Here is a 22,699-nt window from a genome sequence, read left to right as displayed (position 1 = left end):
ATATATATATATATATATATATATATAAATATATATATATATATATATATATATAGATAGATAGATAGATATATACAGTATACATATGTATATATATATATGCATATGTATATATTCATATATATGTATATATATAGATAGATAGATAGATAGATATGTATTAAATATTTATGCCTGTTTATTTCTGCTCGCTATTGCTGTCAATGAAATTGCTAAAAGAAATAATTGTATGAAAAAAAACGTTTTACAGAGCATTGCTTTCTATAATAGCACCATGTAGGATAATAATAGGCCATAAATTTTAGTCTTCGTCAAGGGCAATGTCACCATCCTACTGACATCAGTACCAGTAAGCCACACCTGCAAATACATGCCTACATGCTACAACAGGTGTTTCAATTTATTTATGGCCTCTCAAACCCGCTGTGATGATTTAATGCACAGCTTCTTGAGTTTAAGTTCATATGGCACAGAATTACTAAAGAAGCCAAACTTCAAAAGCGCATCAACACATGAATTTGTGTGTCATACTTTTCATCAACTTCAAAGACAGTTTGCCCGCATTCATGCTGATGTGATTGGCTCCAACCTATGTCACACAGAGACTATTACTTTTCGTAGTCATCGATCCCTCCATGCACTGGCCTGAAGCCATCCCTATGCAAGATGCAATATCCGTCTCATATACTGCTGCCTGACTTTTTGGATGGATAGCAAGATTCGGCATCCTAGAGCATATTACTTACGACAGGGATGCCCTTTTCACCTCTCAGTTCTGAACATCATCAGGGTATCTTCTCGGTATCACCCTACATCAGACAACTGGTTAAAACCCAGAAGCCAACAGAATGGTGGAATGATTCCATTGCACCCTCAAAGCAGCTTTGATGTCCCACAGCAAAGACTCCACTCCAGCTGGTCTACACACATTCCCCAGGTCGTTCTTGGACTGAGGACCACTCCCAAGGACACCATAGATGTGCCAGCAGCTGAAATTGTATTCAGAAAACTGCTGATCGTCACTACAGTATCTTTTCCATCAGCCACCTCCTCTGATGATCTCCAGTGCCTACGTCATGTTGTTGAGAAATTTACCCCCAGACATCAGACATACACACTACCAGCAAAGCAGCACCCACTGACAGACCTACATACTGCAACATATATATCCATACACACTGATGCTTGCAAGCCATCGCTTACAGCACCATATATGGGCCCATTCCTTGTCACCCATCTTACTCCAAAGGCTTCCCTCCTCAATGCTCGTAGTAAGGAAGAAAGGATCACCATTGATCTCCTAAAACCTGCGTATCTCCTGCAAGCTGACCCGCCAACAGTACGACTCTAGGGCAGGTCATCTTACATATGTATAACAGCTTCAATGGGCAGTCATGTAATGCACATACAAATAAAGAAGTACGCCCTATCTAAGTTTTCTTCTCAACTGCAACTGCCATTGGACTCAACGTCAATAAGTCGTTGAATGTAACAAGGTAATCTAAACTCAATTATCATTACATTAATATAGTATCTATTTTCATGCCAATGTCAACCTTATTTACAAAAATCATTGATTGTAAATAAGCAATTGTCACCCTTACATGACCCCTTGGGGCCTATAAATACCTGTTGTCTCTAAATCAAGTTAGTTGTTCTGGAGCTATTTTCATATCAATTCCTCCTCCATTCCCATCACATCCTGCCTCTACAAGCCTTATATTTATCCTCTGCCCAGATCTATTCCCAATTTAAATTTAGTAAAAAAAGTAGAAAAATAGCAATCCATACTTCTTTTCTAATAGAAAGCAAAGAATTTATTCTAAATCTTCAATTTTGTACAGTCACGTTCATAAGTGACGATAGCGTGTACTTTTATTTTCGGACAAGTTGTCAATATAGAAAGCAAATATCTGGCAAGTACCACAGGAAATTCCCATGAAGTGGCTGATATAAAGAGACATGTCATCTTTCAAATTATCATAGTGACTCACTTGTAATTTCAGGTCTGATATGTTTTACTTGAAAAAAGTTAAAAGGGAGAAACTAAAATTATAAAATACTTTATCGATTACTTATGGTTTCAATTTCCAAGCATTCATTAAGAATTAATGTTAGCTCTATTAGTCTGAAAACTTTATTCTAGGCACGAGCTTACTTGACTTGCATATGATAAATAATGATGAAAATATAATATTACTTAACTGAATCATAAAGGATAAGAGGAATAAAAACATAATCATTCCCCTTTGCATAATATGGTTACCCAGCTTTTGAGTAGTATATCAGGGTCGTCCTTTCCTAAGCTGATTCTCGCCTTCGTTGAATGTTTAATCAACCTGAATATTGTTGTTAGTTATATTTAATTTATGGCTAATTTTGATGGGGAGGATATTATATTTATGCATTTCCCTTATGACTATGTATAATTACTGAAGTTTTCTGTTTTTCAGCTCATCATTACATCTTATTGCACCAATGTCGAACCCCCAGGAGGGCGTTGTCCTTTGCCTCTCTAAGGTTTTGATCTGAGCAATAAGGACCCAGTAGGTACCTTTGTAAGATGTGTACCATTATTTGTGGTGTTTCCCCACATGGGCATTCAGGGTTGGTGGCTAATCCACATTTGTGGCAGTTATCTCCAGTTTTACACACTTATACCCTTGCTCTTTTTAGGGTTCCTTAGTCCTTCCTGGTGAGGGTTGTTTTGCTAGGCAGGCTTTCGTTTGGGCTAGGCCGTTCCTCATTCAATGGCCATCGGTCACTTTCCCGCCACTTCTCTAGCCTATGTGCAGCTGCCCAGATTGATTCTAGTCCATCCACTATTGCAAAGCTTTAGCGGGATTTGTCAGCACCTTGCTTCCTGATGATTGTGGAGTGGGTGCCTAGGGTCATTAGTTAGTTTATTCTTTTCACTTTTTGCTAGCATATCTTGTTGGACAGGGGGTGGTGGTGGGATACCAGCTATTTCATATAAAGATGGTAGAGGTGTTGATTTTAGGGCAATCGTAATAATCCAACAGGACTTATTTAGCTCTGGGTCTACATTATGTGCATGGCATGATCTTGGCCACACTGGTGCACAATACGCAGTAGAGTAACAAAGTGCTAGGGGTGTTTGTCTCAGAGTATCAGGATCTGTTCCTCAGTTGGTGTTGGAGAGTATGCTGAAGCGATTGTTCCTAGTTTCTACCTTATGTTTGCTTTTATTTGTGTGCTCTTTAAAGGAGAGTGTTCTGTCAAGGCTGACACCTCAGTAGACTGGGTAGGTGTGTCTTTCCAGCTCTATGTCCCCGCATTTGATCTTTAGCTTTCTGTTTGCCTGGCGATTGTTCAGGTGGAAGGCACACACCTGTGTTTTGCTTGGATTGGCATTCAGGTGGCACTTTTGTAGTAGGTGGAGAGGGTAGTTAGGGACTTTGACAGTATTTCTTTGATGCTGGTAAAGGAGTCCATCATCCCAACGTCAACTAAGAGAGAAGTAGGCTAAATACTGAATGTCACCGTATTTCATCTGACAATTTGCAGCAATGTTTCCACTGCTTTACAGGCATGCCAACCTTTCAAGAGTCCGGGAGCAGGAGGTGAATTTTCTAGTGTCATTATTGTTTGGAAAGGTTGCGTGTGGTTGGCAGCCCTAATTTTATCGTTCATGTTTCAAGAAGTTTCATTTTATTTCATGGCATAATACCAAAAATGGAAAAGTTTTTACAAATGAAGATTTTTTTTATATTTCATATTAGATATATCCTTGATATGAGTACGGATTTGCTCTTATAATTCAAAAAGAGTTTTTACAAAATTTAAATAATTCTTTTCACTTGTGAACGATAATAAAGGTACACAGTATCGTCACTAATGAACGTGATCATACTCGTTTCAAATTTACCACCATCTATCCTCCCATATTTTTCTTTTTCTTTTCGATCAATTGTATCTGATGCCTCAACGAGTATAACACGAAAATAATTCATTTCCATTCCTTGCTTGCCATTTACTAATATTTTTAGTTACACAATATCCTTACCTTGTAAGGTTTGATTAATATATTCCAAAATCTTTCCTTCACGTCCTTATTTCATGAAATCAAAAATATTTCTTTTAAATATAACCCCTCCCTAAAATAATAATTTGAAGATACCCACACTGCATCTACTGTATTTTCCTACCCCAAGCCAGTTATGCATACATATAATCTCGCTTAACATTTTACACACATACATACTGTATTTTTTCAACACTTGACCGTTCCTCCTAACAGCAATAACACGGGACAAAAGAAAATCAACTTCACAGAAATCCCATCAACAATTTATCGAACCTCCCCAAAACAAACTACGCCATACGTCTCATATCTTGCACGCACTGTAGTGATTCATTAATATGAAATACAGTACCTTCCTTTACAATAATTCTTTAGCAATATCTATCCAACTCTCTCGAAGTTTTCTTCTCCTTCTAACTCATGCCAACCTACCCTTGTCCCGTGTTTCCTCCTGACCTAAGCATCAAAGAACACACTAATTATTTCCATTTCACCTAAACTAACATCTTATATACTTCCTCTACGTATCTTCACATTTCTCTCCCTTTAATTGTTATTTCAAAATAACTAAACAAATAGTCCAACCTTTCTTCTCCCAATCACATTCACGTCCACACTTCACACACATAAAGGAGAGTTAACTTTACAATCCACGGCAGCATTTCCTTTCTGCCATAATAACACAATTTTCATTAAGATCTGTGAACATTTTTACTCCTCACCAATTCTCACTTTTCCTCTCTTTCTACCTAGAGCTGTTATAATCACTCGATATTCCGCCATCTTGGTTTACATTGTACCCGGATAAACTTACTCTTCTTCACATTCTAGTGTCTCCAGTTTTATTTGAATATTCCTGGAACAGCATCATCTGCAAACAATAACCGTTCAACACTCCATCTACAATAACCCTTTCAATCCATCAGTAAAGATATTGAATAACCATGAAGACAACACAATTGTTTCAGACTTACTTTTAAACCAACTCAGTAACTCTCCCATTCATAATCTAACACAATCTTCACACTTTCAACAAAATATCTTCTTATGAATTATTCTTACTAACTTCCGCGTTGTCTTTATCAATTCTATCATAAGTTTTTTTTCTAGCTCCATATATATTGCAAACAGCTTTTTCTCACGTAACTTCTTATTTCAAAAATAAATCCTTATGACCACACTGTTATTTCTTTATCATTCCTTACGTTATCCGTTTTATTTTTGCCATCAAAATCCCATCATTCATATTCCTTGGAATTCCAAGTAATGCTGTGCCTCTACAATTCTTACAGTTTCCTCTATCACCTCTATCGTTATGCAATGTAACAATCAATCCTTTCACATGTCCTGCCAAAACCTTTCCCTCATCCAGAGACAATATACCTTACAGGCCCTTGTCAATCACTCAGTCATACAGTCATTACTGCAACATTTCATTCGTAATCCAATTCAACGTCATAAATGCGGGATTTATATTCTCAAAAGTCATTTCCTCTAGTATTCTCAACATTGCACTAACCCTTGCCCTTCTTGTGCCATTTAACCATGCTTCTCTTCCAACCTTTACGTTCAGCAAACTTATAAAAAAAAAAAAAAAAAAAAAAAAAAAATCATATTTTATCATGAGATCCAACTTTCTTCATTGAGCATTCTTTCTACTTTTACTTCCCTGCAACAATGATCATTTCAATAATACACACACAGATATATATATATATATATATATATATATATATATATATATATATATATATATATATATATATATATATATATATACATATATATATATATATATATATATATATACATATATATATATATATATATATTGATGCATGGTCATTTCAATAATACACACACAATATATATACACACACACACATATATATATATATATATATATATATATATATGTGCGTGTGCGTGTGCGTGTGCGTGTGTCTGTGTGGTCTCTCTATTTAATCCAACAACGTTCTATTAATATAAAGTACTAGAGTCACATGGGGCTTTGATTTTATTCATATGATTAAGCAAATACTTAATGCACACAGACACAGACGCACACACACACACACACACACATATATATATATATATATATATATATATATATATATATATATATATATACAAACACAACATGATGATACACAGACCCTTTCACCACGTTAAGGTATCCCCACTCAGAAATATATATATATATATATATATATATATATATATATATATATATATATATAGATAGATAGATAGATAGATAGATAGATTATAAATAGATACAAAACAAACTAGAAACGGAAAAAATGGAGTCTTTATCTTAACCTGTTTCAATATCTACGAATAGGAACAAAACCAAAATAAGAAAATTCCACATTTACCTTTCCACTCTTCAGATATGAGCATCGGCGTTTTTTTCTGGAAATTTACATTCCTCGTTCACAACTAAATTTAGCATATTAGAATCGTGTTGGCGTTGCTAGCTGGCAATAAACAAAAAGTATCCCTGCCAGTTAATTAAGAGATCAGCAAACCTTTCCGCTGCCACCTATTTCATAAAAAAAAAAAAAAATTAAAAAAACTTATCAACCTGATCTTTTCTCTATTTCTTAAATATCAACTACTGGTTAATTCGTTTTTTCCATTTTTCCATCTCAACGTCTTTCAATAAATCAAGGATACAGAAAAACAAAAATAGCTAATCAAAGCAGCCTATTCTACTTCAGATAGTAGTAAAACAAAACAGAAAAACAAAGACCAAGACGTCTTCGGTGGTAACCATGCAATATATCCGCCAGCATTCCCACTGCTTCCCACAAGTACCCTTAGAGAACGACCTGATGACAGTTCAGCGTTTAATATTTTTTCCTCAGCTCGTCTCCGCGGAATCTCATACCAATTAGAGCAGAAAGAGGGATTTGTTTAAAAATCTACGGATAAAAAGGTTATATTTGCATATTACAAACCATAGCTAATTACAATTCGAGATCTCAGAGGAGAAAGGGAGAGAGGGCTACTGATGAAGGACAATAATTCAATATCCTAAAATGCCTTATAGCAGTGGATAATTGTTTTCTTTAGATTTTCTATTTATACTGTTTATGATGGGAATGCCATTCAAGAACGTCTAATAACAAATGTACACTGAACGACGTCAATCTTTTACAGCAACATATTTCCCTTCATGTTTGTAAAATTATATTTTCTAATATTCTCAAGTGAGGATGTCATAATTTTTAATTGTAGTTAATATCTAATCTAAATTCTTTTTAGTCATAGTATGATTATCATTTCGATATATATTCTGTTCCTTCAACTTTAATTGGCCATCATACAATAATAACAACTATAGAGTTGCTCAATTATTTTCTCTTTTCCTCCTACTTCTAAAATAGCTTCCATTCTAACTTCATTGCGAGACTAGCATTGTTCCATCTCACAAAAGCTAAAACTGATTTAAGCATTGCATTCTCAATTTTCTATGAGACATACATGATATTGCAATAAAGCAATAATAAAATATCAACAAGTAGGTTTATGAACGCAACTGAACAGTGACGTAATGTGAATATCTCATTACAATCTGCACTGTATTATAATGGGAAATCAGTTACGACGTATTCTGAATACCTGATAGAGATCTGCACTGCACCGTAATGAAAAATCAATTGTAGTTCTCGAGAAGATCAGGTGACTCAAGATAATGAACTAATATCAGCTTATTTAGGACCTGGATTTTTTATTGTGTTATTCAAGGCTAAAGGCATAAATATGTTTCCAATACGTAGATAAACGTATGTATGTATATATATATATATATATATATATATATATATATATATATATATATATACACATATGTGTGTGTATCTGTGTGTATAACCTATTTATGTATATATAAATGCTAATAAGGACAGCATGATCAGCATACTCTAGGTCACCTAATTTCCTGTTACCAATCCATTCCAATCCTTCTCCACCATTCTCAACTGTTCTATGCATTATAAAATCCATGTGGAGAATACACAACATAGGTAACAAAAATTTATCTTGGAGTACTCCACTGTTCACTGGAAATTCATTTGATAAGACTCCACTAACATTAACTTTTCACTTAATATGCTCATGAACAGACTTTTACATATTCAACAGGAATTCCATAATAACGCAAGACTCTCCACAAAATTGGCCGAAGAACACTATCAAAGGTTTTTTCATACTTCACAAATGTCACCAAAAGTGGATTTCTATATTCTACAAATTGCTGTACAACATGTATTAAAATGAAAATTTGATCAGTACAACTTCTACCTTTTCTACATCCTGCTTCTTCATCTATCAGCTTTTCATCGATCTTTCTCTCTGGTCTCTTTAGAATAAGCTTACTATATGATGCCTCTGTAATTATTGCAACCGGTTAGATCTAATTTTTTGGTCATTTTTGCCAACACTCCTAGCTCCCATTCATCAGGTTTTGCCTCTTCACGTCACATTCTGCAAAATAATCTTTTAAGTATTCTGAGAGTCAATTCATTTTCGGCCAATATCATCTCAACAGTTATTCCATCGTATCCAGGAGCTTTCTATCTTTTGAGTTTTTTAATGATAGCTTCGACTTCAAATACACTCTATTTATTCAAAGGCACATCAAGGTCTTTTCAGCTTTAGGTATATCAGTCAAATTATTAGCTTCATATCTCCTATTCATGACCTCATTAAAGTGTTCTATCAAACGTTGCCTTTTTCATTTTCTGTTGTTAAAACAGATCCATCTCTCTTTTTAATGGGTATATGTTTCTTCTCCTTTGCCCCTGTCGAGATTTTATTAATAATTCTATGAGCAATTCTTACACCGTAACCACTCCCTGAATTCATCGCTTTGTCAGCCTTATCTGCTTCTCTGTCTAAATATTCTCTCTAGTCATTCCAGGCTTTTCTTTTAACCTCACTATCAATACTGGAATACTTGGCATGCTCTACCTTGCAATTTTGATTACTTCCATGAAAATCTTCAACAGCCAATTTCTGCCTTTGACTTCTTTTTATAGTATCACAAGTATCATTTGATATCCATGGTTGTCTTCTTGTAACTGCATGCCCTAAAGCTTCACTACCAACTGACTGATATATGTTCTTAATATTACACCATTCTTCACTAATTATCTGCTCTTCGTCTCTTAAAGTGTCTGAGAAAACAACTCAATTCCTACATTCAATTGCAAAGGTTTATCTGTGCTCATCTTCTAGAAGCTTAGTTGTATCAAACCTAGTTATTCTATCGATATTTCTGTTGTCTGTCTTCAGTTTTATTTTCAGTGTGGCAATGAGGAGCTGGTGATCCCAACCAATATCTGTACCTCTACAGTTTCTTACATTTCTCAGTTTTCCGTCTCTCTTGATAATGGCTATGTGATATATATATATATATATATATATATATATATATATATATATATATATATATATATACATATATATATATATATATATATATATATATATATATATATATATTATGCATGTGTACACCATATATTTTCAAATAAGCCACAAATACCTTTTGATATCAAATTCGCTCTGCCACTGGATTACAGACCCATAGAGAAATACCTTTTATGATAAGTACTTCATCACGGCCAAGGTAAACATTAAGGTTCTACCATTCTTATACTTAATGTTTACTTTTATTCTATTTGGCAAAAAAGTTCGAATCCTTGGCCGAACAAAAGTACATATCATAAAAGAAATTTTCCTACGGAATTGTGATACTGTGACGGAGTGAATACGATATTAAAAAGTATTTGCGCATTATTTCATTAAATGAAAATCACGAGTGATAAGTGGTAAAATTACCATATATATATATATATATATATATATATATATATATATATATATATATATATATATGTATATATATATATATATATATATATATATATATATATATACATGTATATGCATATATATATATATGCATATACTGTATATATATATATATATATATATATATATATATGTATGTATGTACATATATATATATATATATATATATATATATATATATATATATATATGTATATACATATATACATATACACATATATAAGTAAAATTAAAACGGTCAATGCTGCTATCATCTTTATTAAGTAGCTTTCGACATAACTTCTGTCATCTTCAGCCTATCTGCAATTATTATTCTGGAAAATTAATAAAATTCTATGTTCGTTTCTTGGTTTGATTTTAGAGCTAGTTGGACGGTTCTTAGAAGTATATCTTCCTAATTATGTACTTCAGATAATCTTTATCAATTTTATTAATTTTACATAATAACAATTGCAGATAGGCTGAAAATGACAGAAGCTATGTCGAACGATACTAAATAAAGAAAATGATAGCAGCATTAACCATTTTATATTTTCTTAAATTGTGATTCCCGAGATGAACCCAACTATCATATATATATATATATACATATATATACAGTATATATATACATATATATATTTAAAACCATCTTCATCATCAGTCGTTATTAGGCCACTGCAGAACAAAGGCCTCGGGCATGGCCTTCAACTCATGGATGTTTATGAACTTTCTGTGCCAGTTCACACCCGCAAACTTTCTTAGTTCGTCAGTCCATCGTCTTCTCTTCCTAGTCCTGCTTTTTTTGAAATCCCTAGAGAATCATTCTAATATTCTTAATGTCCACCTATTGCCTGTCATTCTCATTATATGTGCTACCCATGTCCAGTTCCTTTTCTTGCGTGTTGTTGAAATATTCTCTGCTATAGTTTGCTCTCGTATCCATGTTGCTCTTTTTCCATCTCTTAGTGATAACCCCATCATTATTCTTTCCATAGTTCTTTGAGTTGTAACTAGCTTATGTTCTAACGCTTTAGTAAGGCTCCAAGTTTCTGATGCATAAGTTAATATTGATAGGACCATCTCATTAAATAATTTTCTTTTTAGAGAAAGTGGCATCTTACTTTATTTTAATTGTAGATCATAATTTACATCGAGAGAAATTAAATAGCATAAATACAATTATTTAACCAGGATTATAATTTATGCCATTTAAGTATGGCATATGGCGAACATTACATTTTATCAACAGATACCAAAAATCTTGAAAGTTATGTGTATTTTCATGTAAGAAAATTACATAAAGAACGAACGCGTGAGGTAACACAAGAGAATTTATAAATGTCTAGTAACATAAATTCCCCGTTATCCATTCCATGGATATCCTGGTCTTCACTAAATACAGAAATGCATACATATACGCATATATAAACATAAAATTATATGAGTACTTGCAGAAATACCACAACATATATGCTGTGTTTCATCTAATAGAACTGAAAGCTGTAAGCCTGTAACCTGTCACTGTGATAAATGGGCGCCACATGCAACTGACTGAGGATGAAGACCCCTTCTGTAAATCAATGCCTTTGATATATGGACAAATCGATATTATCAACTTCCCTATTTGGACTATCATTCATTTGATTAATAATTTCACATAGACAAATGTTGTGCCGCAAATTCGATTTATGTCATTTAGACCATGACCGCCGAAGCGGCTAGCCTAATGTTGTTATTATTAGCTAAATTACAACCATAGTTGAAAAAGCCGGATACTACTAGTCCTCGGGCTCTAACATGGAATATAGCCCCGTGTGGTAAGGAAACATGGAAATAAATAAATTATATATGAGAATTAATAAAAAATATAGAATATTTTAAGATCATTAACGTTGAAATAGATCTTCTATATATAAACTATGAAGCCAGGTTTATATCAACCTGTTCAATAAAAACAATTACTGCATGTTTGAACTTCTGAAGTTCCCTGATTCAACCACAAGATTAGGAAGATCATTCCACAATATGGTCACAACTGGAATAAAACTTCTAGAATATTGCGTAGCGTTGAGCCTTGCGATGAAGAAGGCAAGACATATAAAATTAACTGCATACCAAGTACTACGTACTGTACAGGATGGTACAATCAGGGCAGATCTGAATGCAAAAGATGGTCAGAATTATGAAAAAGCTTATGCCTCGATCAGTTAGTTCCTTATGGCACATAAGGAACTAACCGATCGATGGTGCCAGATATTAATATCAAGATCAGGGATAAAGAAATATTTGTCTAACAAGTTAGGATGAGTCAGCAGTTGAGGACTAGATAGGAGAACAATACTCATAACAAGGTAGAATAAAAGAATTAAAACATTTCTTCAGGATACAATGATCACCGAAAATATTAGCACTTACTCTAAAAGTCTAATTAATTATGTATTCAATAACCGATGAGAAAAAAAAATTGAAAATATAATGGAACCAAACAAAGGAAGTACTTGCCTAGCCTTTCAAAGAAACGAAGATTCTATAAATCTGCTTAAGAACTCCAAAGTTTAGCAGTACCATAATAGTGAAGGAGATAGTCGTATTACTGAATGATAGATATTGCGACCTCCATGAATTACGTTCAATACAGTACTAAACTATATCATACTTCAAGATAACGCGGATAAAAAATCATTAATTCCTTAAAAAAAGATATATGCCTTTTTAGAAATATAAAAATCATCATAGAATAGAAACACCAGAATATCTCACAAAGGTAATTACGTATTATGATCAATTTAGATTTTCTTAGGGCAAATATATAGTCGGACTATTTCATAGGCATTACTTATAAAACAAGTCTTACGTTGGTAATTTACCAAGACAAATAAGTTATATTTTGACAGTCAATCCTCTTTCGTTGTGTTTTCTCCTCAGCAAAGGACTCAAAACACCTCACGACTTCTCTCGTCCAATTAGATTCGAATTTTACATCGAAATTTGGCCAAGTTACACGTCCTGGGGAAGAAGTCTAATCCACGATGATGAAAAGGGATAGTACTGTAGTTTCCAGCATCTTCTCCTTGGTGATGGATGACTATCAGTATACACAGGATTGAAAGATCTGTACTTCAAGAGTCTTTCGGTACTCATTCAAGGGAAAGTTTGTCTGTTCAGGAGCCTCGTCCATCGACTTGAATTTAGATATAATTACGTAATCCAAACTTACTATGTCTAGGATTTCAAATTAAGAATGCCAAAAAATTATGCATTTCTGGAATTGCACAGGGGTATCCTTATGGTTTTAGGTATTCTTATACGATGTAAATATACTATATGATAATTTTTTACAATGTCTAGTCTCATAAAATTCACGCCTTTATTAATAAAACCTGTTAACTAATCCATTCTCTCCCCTTTATATCTATAAGCCACAGGAATAGTTTATTTCCCAAGATTTTCGGTCTCCGTTATATTGATAACATAGGAACAACAATCTTCAGAAGATTCGAGAAATTATGAAAACTATAAAGGACTGAAACTTGTGAAGGGAAATAGGACAAATGCCATTGGACATTTCTTGACGGACTGATGGTTCTAACTTTAGGAATTAACGAGACGCCTTGTAAAATTTCTTTAAAAAAATAAACCGGATTAAGGCAGATATGTTGCAAATACAAACTAACGAATTCGCTTTCAAGGTTCTAATATAAGAATTCTCTTTTCAACTAAAGTCCGGCCGTGATAAGTTCCAGCGCAAACAACCACTGAATAGAAACGACGTGATTAGGTCCAAATGTCAATTAAGCTAAAATGAGAAAGCCAAAGAAAAAGTCATTCCTTTTATGATTACATCTTCCTCCACAAAAGACACAAATTGGATCCCGACAGAGCCTTGACAAACAAGATCTCGATACTTGAATTTTGTTTTTAAGAAACCAATGATATGCCATAAATAAAAGTTTAATTCAATACCTTAGCTTCGAAAGAGGCACATGCCATACAAATAAGTATTTAGATTTTAGAATTTGAGTCTTGGGTATGTATATATCAAATGCGTAAAACTTGAAATGTAAAAGTAAATTATGAAAAAAAAAAAAAACGTAATCTCGCTAAAATCAACAATAAAAAAGAAATGACATTTCAGGGGATAATACTAATATAACAAAAATCAATGGCTTTGAGTTAGTTGTCATCCAAATCCTTTTGAAAAAATAATGTATGAAGTTTTAATAGAAATTTGAAGCTTCGGATTTCCAGGTTAATGAATTAGGCTTTTCAAAACATGAAATATTTCCTCTAAAACTTGGTGATGAAAAATAGTTATTTTGGAACGAAATTCCATCAACCTTTCCAGCATATGTAAAGTTATTATAGCACACAAATGAACACTGCAAATTCAGATAACTTGAAATATAAATATATGTATGTATGTCTGTATGTATATATGTATATATATATAAATAATATATATATATATATATATATAATATATATACATATATATATATACATTATATATATATATATACATATGCATACACACACATATAAAGTATATACACATACATATACATATATACATATACTAATTGTACATACATATACTGTATATATATATATATATATATATATATATATATATATAGTTATATCTTACATTCGGACTGTACACTATTCACTCCAAATGAAAGGAAAGGTTGATATAAACCGCGCCACTAGAGGAGCAAAATGAAATCAGAAACTTCTAAGGTGAGTCTCACATGCAAGAGAGCTATACATGTGTGCATAGATACATAAATATTTATATATATATATATATACTGTATATATATATATATATATATATATATATATATATATATATATATATATATATATATATATACAGTATACATATATATATACATATATAACTATATATATATACTTAAATGTATGCATGTACGCATATATAAATATATATATATATATATATATATATATATATATATACGTACATGCCTACATGTAAATATATATATATATATATATATATATATATATATATATATATATATATATATATATATATATAATAACAATAATAATAATAATAATAATAATAATAATAATAAATACGGAAACTCTTCAAAAATTTTAGAGTTTAAGTTCTATTCTGAGATTCTCAATGAACTGGCCTTAAATAAATCAATATTTACGTAAACATACATCCATATATATATATATATATATATATATATATATATATATATATATATATATATACATATAGCAACACACGCATTTATATATATATATATATATATATATATATATATATATATATATATATATATATATATATATATATGCTTATAAGTCACTAAATAGCGCGTGACAATATATTCAGCCAAGGCCACAGGAAAAATAAAAGAAGGTATACCGAGCGCTTTCGTGTTATTTCAACACATTTTCGAGGTACAATGCTAAAAACACAGAGAATATCTAACAAAGTAAACTGAAAAGAATGAAAACAAGTATTCAAAGTCCGGTTAAAACTAGTACAGCAGATACAGAACAGTTCAACAGGTGATTAAAAAGAAACAATCTTACAAATCTCGTTAACAACAAATGGGTCCAGTTTGTACATACCCTGGCTTACATTCATTAAGTCACTGTGATATTTGATAAAAGCAGATTCAATTATATTCCTACGAGTTATATTATTACAATATAAAATAACTTTTGCCCCCTCCCAATAAATCATGTGATTAAAATTATTAATGTGTAAAAACAAAGCATTCGAGATTTGTCCCGTTCTCACACTATATTTGTGTTGTCTAATTCTGGTGTCCAGTCCCTTCCCAGATTGTCCGAGATAAAAACAATTGCAGTTCATGCAAGGAACCCTGTAAATGCAGCCCTGAGAAACTTTGGGAGAATTCCTTATTAGTATGCTTTTCAGTGTATTTGAAAATTTAAAAACAACATTAATATTAAAATTCTTGCAAAAACTCGGAACCCTCCGTAAGAGGTCATTATATGGTAAAACGAGCACATTATCATTATTAAAAGCCATTCTCGGAGTTACAGAATAAAACGTTCTTTGTGCTTTTTGTAAAGCACATTCAATAAAATATCTAGGGTATTTCAATTTCTCCGATATGTTGAAGATATTTTCAAACTCTTCCTGAAGAAATTCCGGGCTGCAGATACGTAAGGCTCTTAAAAACATAGAAGAAAAAGTAGCCTTCTTAACTTGATTATTATGGTTGGAATAATAGTGAATATATGAATTTACGTTTGTAGGTTTTCTATACACAGTATTTGAAGCCAAATATCACAGTGACTTAATGAATGTAAGCCAGGGTATGTACAAACTGGACCCATTTGTTGTTAACGAGATTTGTAAGATTGTTTCTTTTTAATCACCTGTTGAACTGTTCTGTATCTGCTGTACTAGTTTTAACCGGACTTTGAATACTTGTTTTCATTCTTTTCAGTTTACTTTGTTAGATATTCTCTGTGTTTTTAGCATTGCACCTCGAAAATGTGTTGAAATAACACGAAAGCGCTCGGTATACCTTCTTTTATTTTTCCTGTGGCCTTGGCTGAATATATATATATATATATATATATATATATATATATATATATATATATGTATATATATATATATATATATATATATATATATACATATAGCAACACACACGCATATATATATACATATATATATATATATATATATATATATATATATATATATATATATATATACATATATATATAATCCCTTTCTAAGTGGGGATACCTTAACGTGGTGAATTGGTTTACGTATAGCCATGATCAAACAAAGATTGACTAGTCAGGGCCACCCATACTAGGTTGGTTTGTTTTAAGCGATCAGAAAAAAATATCCCACCAGCACCAATCAGCACTGGCCAGCGTGGTGATGAAAACTGGTCAAACTCCACACATGATTTGACATGTCTGAGGCATTTGTCTTGTTGTATATATGTATACATGTACGTATGTATGTATGAATGTACGTATGTACGTACCTATCTATCTATCTATCTATCTATATATATATATATATATATATAGAGAGAGAGAGAGAGAGAGAGAGAGAGAGAGAGAGAGAGAGAGAGAGAGAGAGAGAGAGAGAGAGAGAGAGAGAGAGATAATGCAAAATAATATTGATTACTAGATTTCTGAAGAATAAGTCTTAAATTTAATAATTAAAATAACAGAATAATTTTCGTCTGCCTAATCTTATTCGGTAAATTCTTACACACACAATCTACTGTATATTAACCTGTCTCCCTTTCTTCACACGCATGCCTTCATGTTCATCAGCAAATTATTCTAATCTTTGTAACACCCAGAAATGTAAATATTAAAAGAAAATTACGGCAGTATGTTACCTTTGCTGTAAGAGACCTTTTCTCTTGCAATACTTTCTTCAACCGTAATTTGTAGTGATGTTAATTAAGCAGGAGAAAAGTAAAACTGGAAGAAATATATTGTTGTAAAAGATGTAAGCTCCCAAGAAACCTAGAGAAATAGCACTTAATCAAGCACAGGCTGCAAAGACATCCAGCTTATGTGCCGTTATTATTATTATTATTATTATTATTATTATTATTATTTTTATTATTATTATTACAAGCTAAGCTATAATCCTAGTTGGAAAAGCAGGATGCTATAAGCCCAAGGGCCCAGAACAGGAAAACTAACCCAATAAAGAAAGAAACAAGGAAATAAAGAAACAAGGAAATAAACTACAAGAGAAATAATCGACAATTAAAACAAAATATATTAAGAACAGTAACAACATTAGATTTGATCGTACATATATAAACTATAAAAACTTGAAAAAAAAGTAGATAAGTTAGAGAACAGCGTACCTGAGTGTGCTCTCAAGCAAGAGAACTCTAATCCAAGACAGTGGAAAGCTATGGTACAAAGGCTATGACATTACCCAAGACTAAAGAATAATGGTTTTGATTTTGGTGTCCGTCACCTAGGAGAGATGCTTACCATAGATAAACAGTCTCTTCTACCGTTACTAAGAGGAAAGTAGGCACTGGATCAGTGGCGTAGCTAAGGGTGGGCACATGCGGGCAGGTGCCCAGCCACAAGAATCCTGTGCCCATCCACTGGACAAGGGCCAACTAAGGCATCTCTGTTGACGAAATACTCTCAGATATATTCCCTCAGCTTGCAATCAACATCACAATTATAAATGGATGCACATTTACTTAAGTTTAGTGTAGATTTGCATCCCATACGCCTTTATTTTTATCATATTTTGCAATACCCTTTCGGGGAAAACCTGTACGAGGTGTTGAGAAAACAGAGGGAGGTGGCACTTGTCATTCTGTAAGTTTTTTTAATTTTGTTTTCTCGCGTGTTCGTTGATGTTTATCACTTTTTTATTCATTCTTTTTTTCATTTACTACGTAGTTTCATGATTTAAAATCGCTTAGAGATGACAGAATAATATTCATAGTGTAATACAACGGTATTAGTTGTGCATAAATCTCATTGCAACGTTTAGTTTTAGAGAAAAATATTTATTTTCTTTTGTGCGTTATTTGTTATTCTATTTCCTGAAGCAGACAAGACGCCCAGTAATGAGGTAGAAACACTAGCGGGTATTTACATATCAACTCTTACACCAAGGTTTATTATATCTTTATATATTTGTGTGTATATATATGCATACACAAACACACACACACACACACACACACACATATATATATATATATATATATATATATATATGTGTGTGTGTGTGTGTTTGTGTGCATATATATGCATACACACACACACATATATATATATATAATATATATATATAAATATATATATATATATATATATATATATATATATATATATATAGCCCATTCAAATCATGCCATCAGAGGTTCCAAAAAAAAGTCGGAACCTAAGTGCTAACTGCATTGCAGAATTTACCTGATAGACATCATTTTCACACAAGGGAGTTTTACCCGACTTCTGAACCCACCACGTAACACAGTTGATGTTTTTAATTCGAATTACCCCTTATGAGTCAACATAGATGAAAATCAATAGTGCCTTTCATTTGTAGAGGCTAGGGTTCGATTCTACTATGTAGAAATTTATTTCTATTTGAACACGTTATTTTGTTAATTTGCATCCACACACACACAGACACACACACACATATATATATATATATATATATATATATATATATATATATATATGGTGAGACATTTCCTGAACTTGCAGACGAGACAAATTTCTGTAGTGTTTTCTGTGTCGTCAGCTTCAACAGAGAGAAGCCTATCTGCTCTGACATTATTTATGTCTATTCTCAGAAATGCAATGTACAATTGCAGATTATGTATTCTTGCTGTGTTTTCAATTGAAAGTATACGAGTTACAAGACTAGATTCAGAGGAATTTTTTGATAGGTATGCAGGAAATCACAGAAACCTGAAAATATCATTAAAATGGGTCTTGTCATAGTAGTCTGTTGCTTCAAAACATAAATGAATAACAAGCAATTTTCTCAAATTATGTTACCTCCAGTACGTGTATCTCCCTATATAATAAAGAATACATGTCTGGCTACTATTATATATATATATATATATATATATATATATATATATATATATATATATATATATATATATATATAATATATATATATATATATACACATATACATATATATATATATATATATATACATATATATATATATATATATATATATATATATATATATACATATATCTATACATACATATACATATATATATATATATATATATATATATATATATACCTCGGCGTCAATGACCTTAGACGTCAGGATGCCAGAAAACCTCAAAACAATCAATTAGTCAATCTATATAAATATATAAATATATATATATACATATATATATATATATATATATATATATATATATATATATATATATACATATACACAGTATATACGGGTCTCGGTCAAAATGCCGTATGTTGAAATCCCGAATGTCAGAATCTCGAAACATTGAAATCCCGAATGTATCGAAATCTTAAACACTAGTTTCCCGGAAATTTAAGGTTCATTATCCCGAAATCTCAAAATCCAGAAAAAGTTTTACGTGGGGAGAGTTGATTTACCTAATTAATTTAATAATTGTCTATTTCTATACATTTATAGAATAGTACCTATTTTTTAAACTCTTTAAAAATCTTAGTAGATCTTGAGGAAAAATAATATTTAGTTTTGCATGTATTCAAATCAATTATTTGATAAAATTCAGTGCTCTACATGCGTTAACAGTTTTTATTTTTTTTTCCACACATGAAAATAAATTTCATCTTTATTTTAGGTTTACCCATGAACAACTTGTTACAGTAGTGCCTATAGTCAACGCGTTTTGTAAAGACTGTTATTTAAGAAAAGATAACTATTTTATCTATAATATTGTTTAGGCATTTTTGAATGCTTAATTGTTCATAGGTAACCAATATGTGGCTAGGTATAAGAATCGACAGGGCTCTACTAAAATATTCTTCAAGGTAATAAAGAAATAAAAACCATTTTGAAATAACTTTATTTACACAAATTTATAGAATTTATAAGATCTGTCATTATGGTTTGAGGTTCCTTATGCAATCTATTCTCTGCTGCATAATCCACTAAATCTTCAAACAGCCGTTTATAAAGTGGCTCGTTTTTCCTGTCTTTAAAGCTTAAACTAACGGAAAAGTTCTAATATTTTCTGGGCCAGCAGATGCAAGGATTGTGTAGAGTTGATAGAACATTGTGGGGACAATTCTGAATGTTCCATCCATGATCCAAAACGAAGCTTGTGCTAGTTTCTCTATATTAGATTTAGTGGTGAATAATAAGTAGCTTATCTTCTTCTAGAGTAGAATCCTTTTCCAAAAACAATTCACCATTTTACGATTTTTGCAATGCTAGTGGAATCTATAATTCAGTATGAGTCTCTGGTTCTAGAGGTCGATGAGCTTGACGAATTCTTTTTATCTTTTGGTGAAGACCGTTTTTGGTGGGCAGATAAGGTTCAATTTCTGTACATATCAGAATTACCTGGCGGGAGCTACTTTTGTATTCTTGGCCTCAGATTTAACTTCTCCTATGATTTCCAAAACATCAGCTTCATTAGAATTTGGTGAATGGTTGTGGTCTCCAGATTTCTTAAGTATATGCCGTCCATTTGAAAATTTTGTCATTGTTCACCCGTTACAATTCAGCGATTTTCTGCTCTGACAACACCAGTAGAAATTATTATTTACACTTTTGTCTTTCACCATTAAGTAGCCTTGCACCTTCAATTTGGCACGTCCTTTTTGTGAAGGAACAATTTCACAAATCTCTTCCATGGTGCTCCTACGAATACACTAACAACGTTGGAAAGTAAAAAGAAAAAAAAAGAGAAAAAGAAAATAAATCTATTTCCTAATAAACAACCAAGCAACTTTAATTACTTATTCCAAGTACCACACAATAAAATAAACAATTTCTAAATTAAAAAGTAACAACAGCCATTTCAATAATAAAATGAAAGCAAAACAAAAAAGAGAAAAGGTAAATAAATGTATTGCCCAATAAACAACCAAGCAACTGAAATTACTTATTCGCAAGTACCACTCAAAACATTCGACTATTTCTAAATTAAGAAGTTACAGCAGGCAATTCAATAATAATACAAAAGTAAACGAGAAAAAAAGAGAAAAGGTAAATAAATGTATTGCCCAATGAACAACCAAACAACTGTAATTACTTATTCGCAAGTACCACACAAAACATTCGACAATTTCTAAATTAAAAAGTAACAACAGCCAATAAGATAATAAAACGAAAGTACAACGAAAAAAAAGAAAATAAAGATAAATGTATTGTCCAATAAATAACTAACCAATTGTAAATACTAATTCCCATGTATCACAAAAAACATTCGACAATTTCTAAATTAAAAAGTAACTACAGCCAGGATTTTGATACATTCGGGATTTCAATGATTCGGGAAATAAACATCCGGGATTACGATACAGTCGAGATTTTGATGTTATATATACATATATATATATATATATATATCTATATATATATATATATATATATATGTATATATATATATATATATGTATGTATATATATATATATATATATATATGTATGTATGTATATATATATATATATATATATATATATGTATATATATATGTGTGTATACATATACATATATATACACATATATGTATATATATGTACATTATATACTACATATATATATATATATATATACTGTATATAAATTATATATATATATATATATATATATATATATACGCACACATATATATGTATATATACGTGTATATATATGTGCGTATATATGTGTGTATGTATATATATGTATATATATACACATACATATATAGGTGTGTGTATGTATGTGTGCATATATATAAATATACATACATATATATATATATATATATATATATATATATATATATATATATATTCCGGTCACGTCCACCTCTCCCTGTTCCTCTGGTATGTGGGAGAGAGAATAGTCATACCCTGGTGAGATGAGATTACGTGTTTGCAGACCTATCTAAATATTTAGTAGTCATTTTTGATGGGTAGCGTACACTATTATATATAGAGAGCAGGTAAAGATAATATACACACGTAATTCGGTCAGGTACCTAAGAATGACTGAAACTATTCATATTAAAGATATGAAGCCTTCTTTAAATTCTCACGAAGACGGTTGC

At 31.6% G+C, this 22,699-nt stretch overlaps 1 protein-coding gene across 2 annotated transcripts in view; it reads right to left on the bottom strand.

The window, feature by feature from the left end:
• Positions 1 to 22,699, bottom strand: part of LOC137622218 (glycine receptor subunit alpha-4-like) — a 300,662-nt gene that overhangs the window by 234,739 nt on the left and 43,224 nt on the right. Inside the window, exon 2 of one of the 2 annotated variants that reach the window (XM_068352710.1) lies at positions 6,427 to 6,593. The exons of the other annotated variant lie outside the window; for it this stretch is intronic. The gene's annotated coding sequence lies outside the window, so the exon portion shown is untranslated. The remainder of the gene's footprint in view (positions 1 to 6,426; positions 6,594 to 22,699) is intronic. 2 annotated transcript variants of the gene reach the window in all.

The sequence above is a fragment of the Palaemon carinicauda genome, chromosome 2, assembly GCF_036898095.1.
Source record: "Palaemon carinicauda isolate YSFRI2023 chromosome 2, ASM3689809v2, whole genome shotgun sequence".
In the NCBI taxonomy this organism is placed as follows: Eukaryota; Metazoa; Arthropoda; class Malacostraca; order Decapoda; family Palaemonidae; genus Palaemon; species Palaemon carinicauda.
The sequence above is the reverse complement of the archived record's forward strand: the minus strand, read 5'-3'. Positions and strand labels throughout refer to the sequence as shown.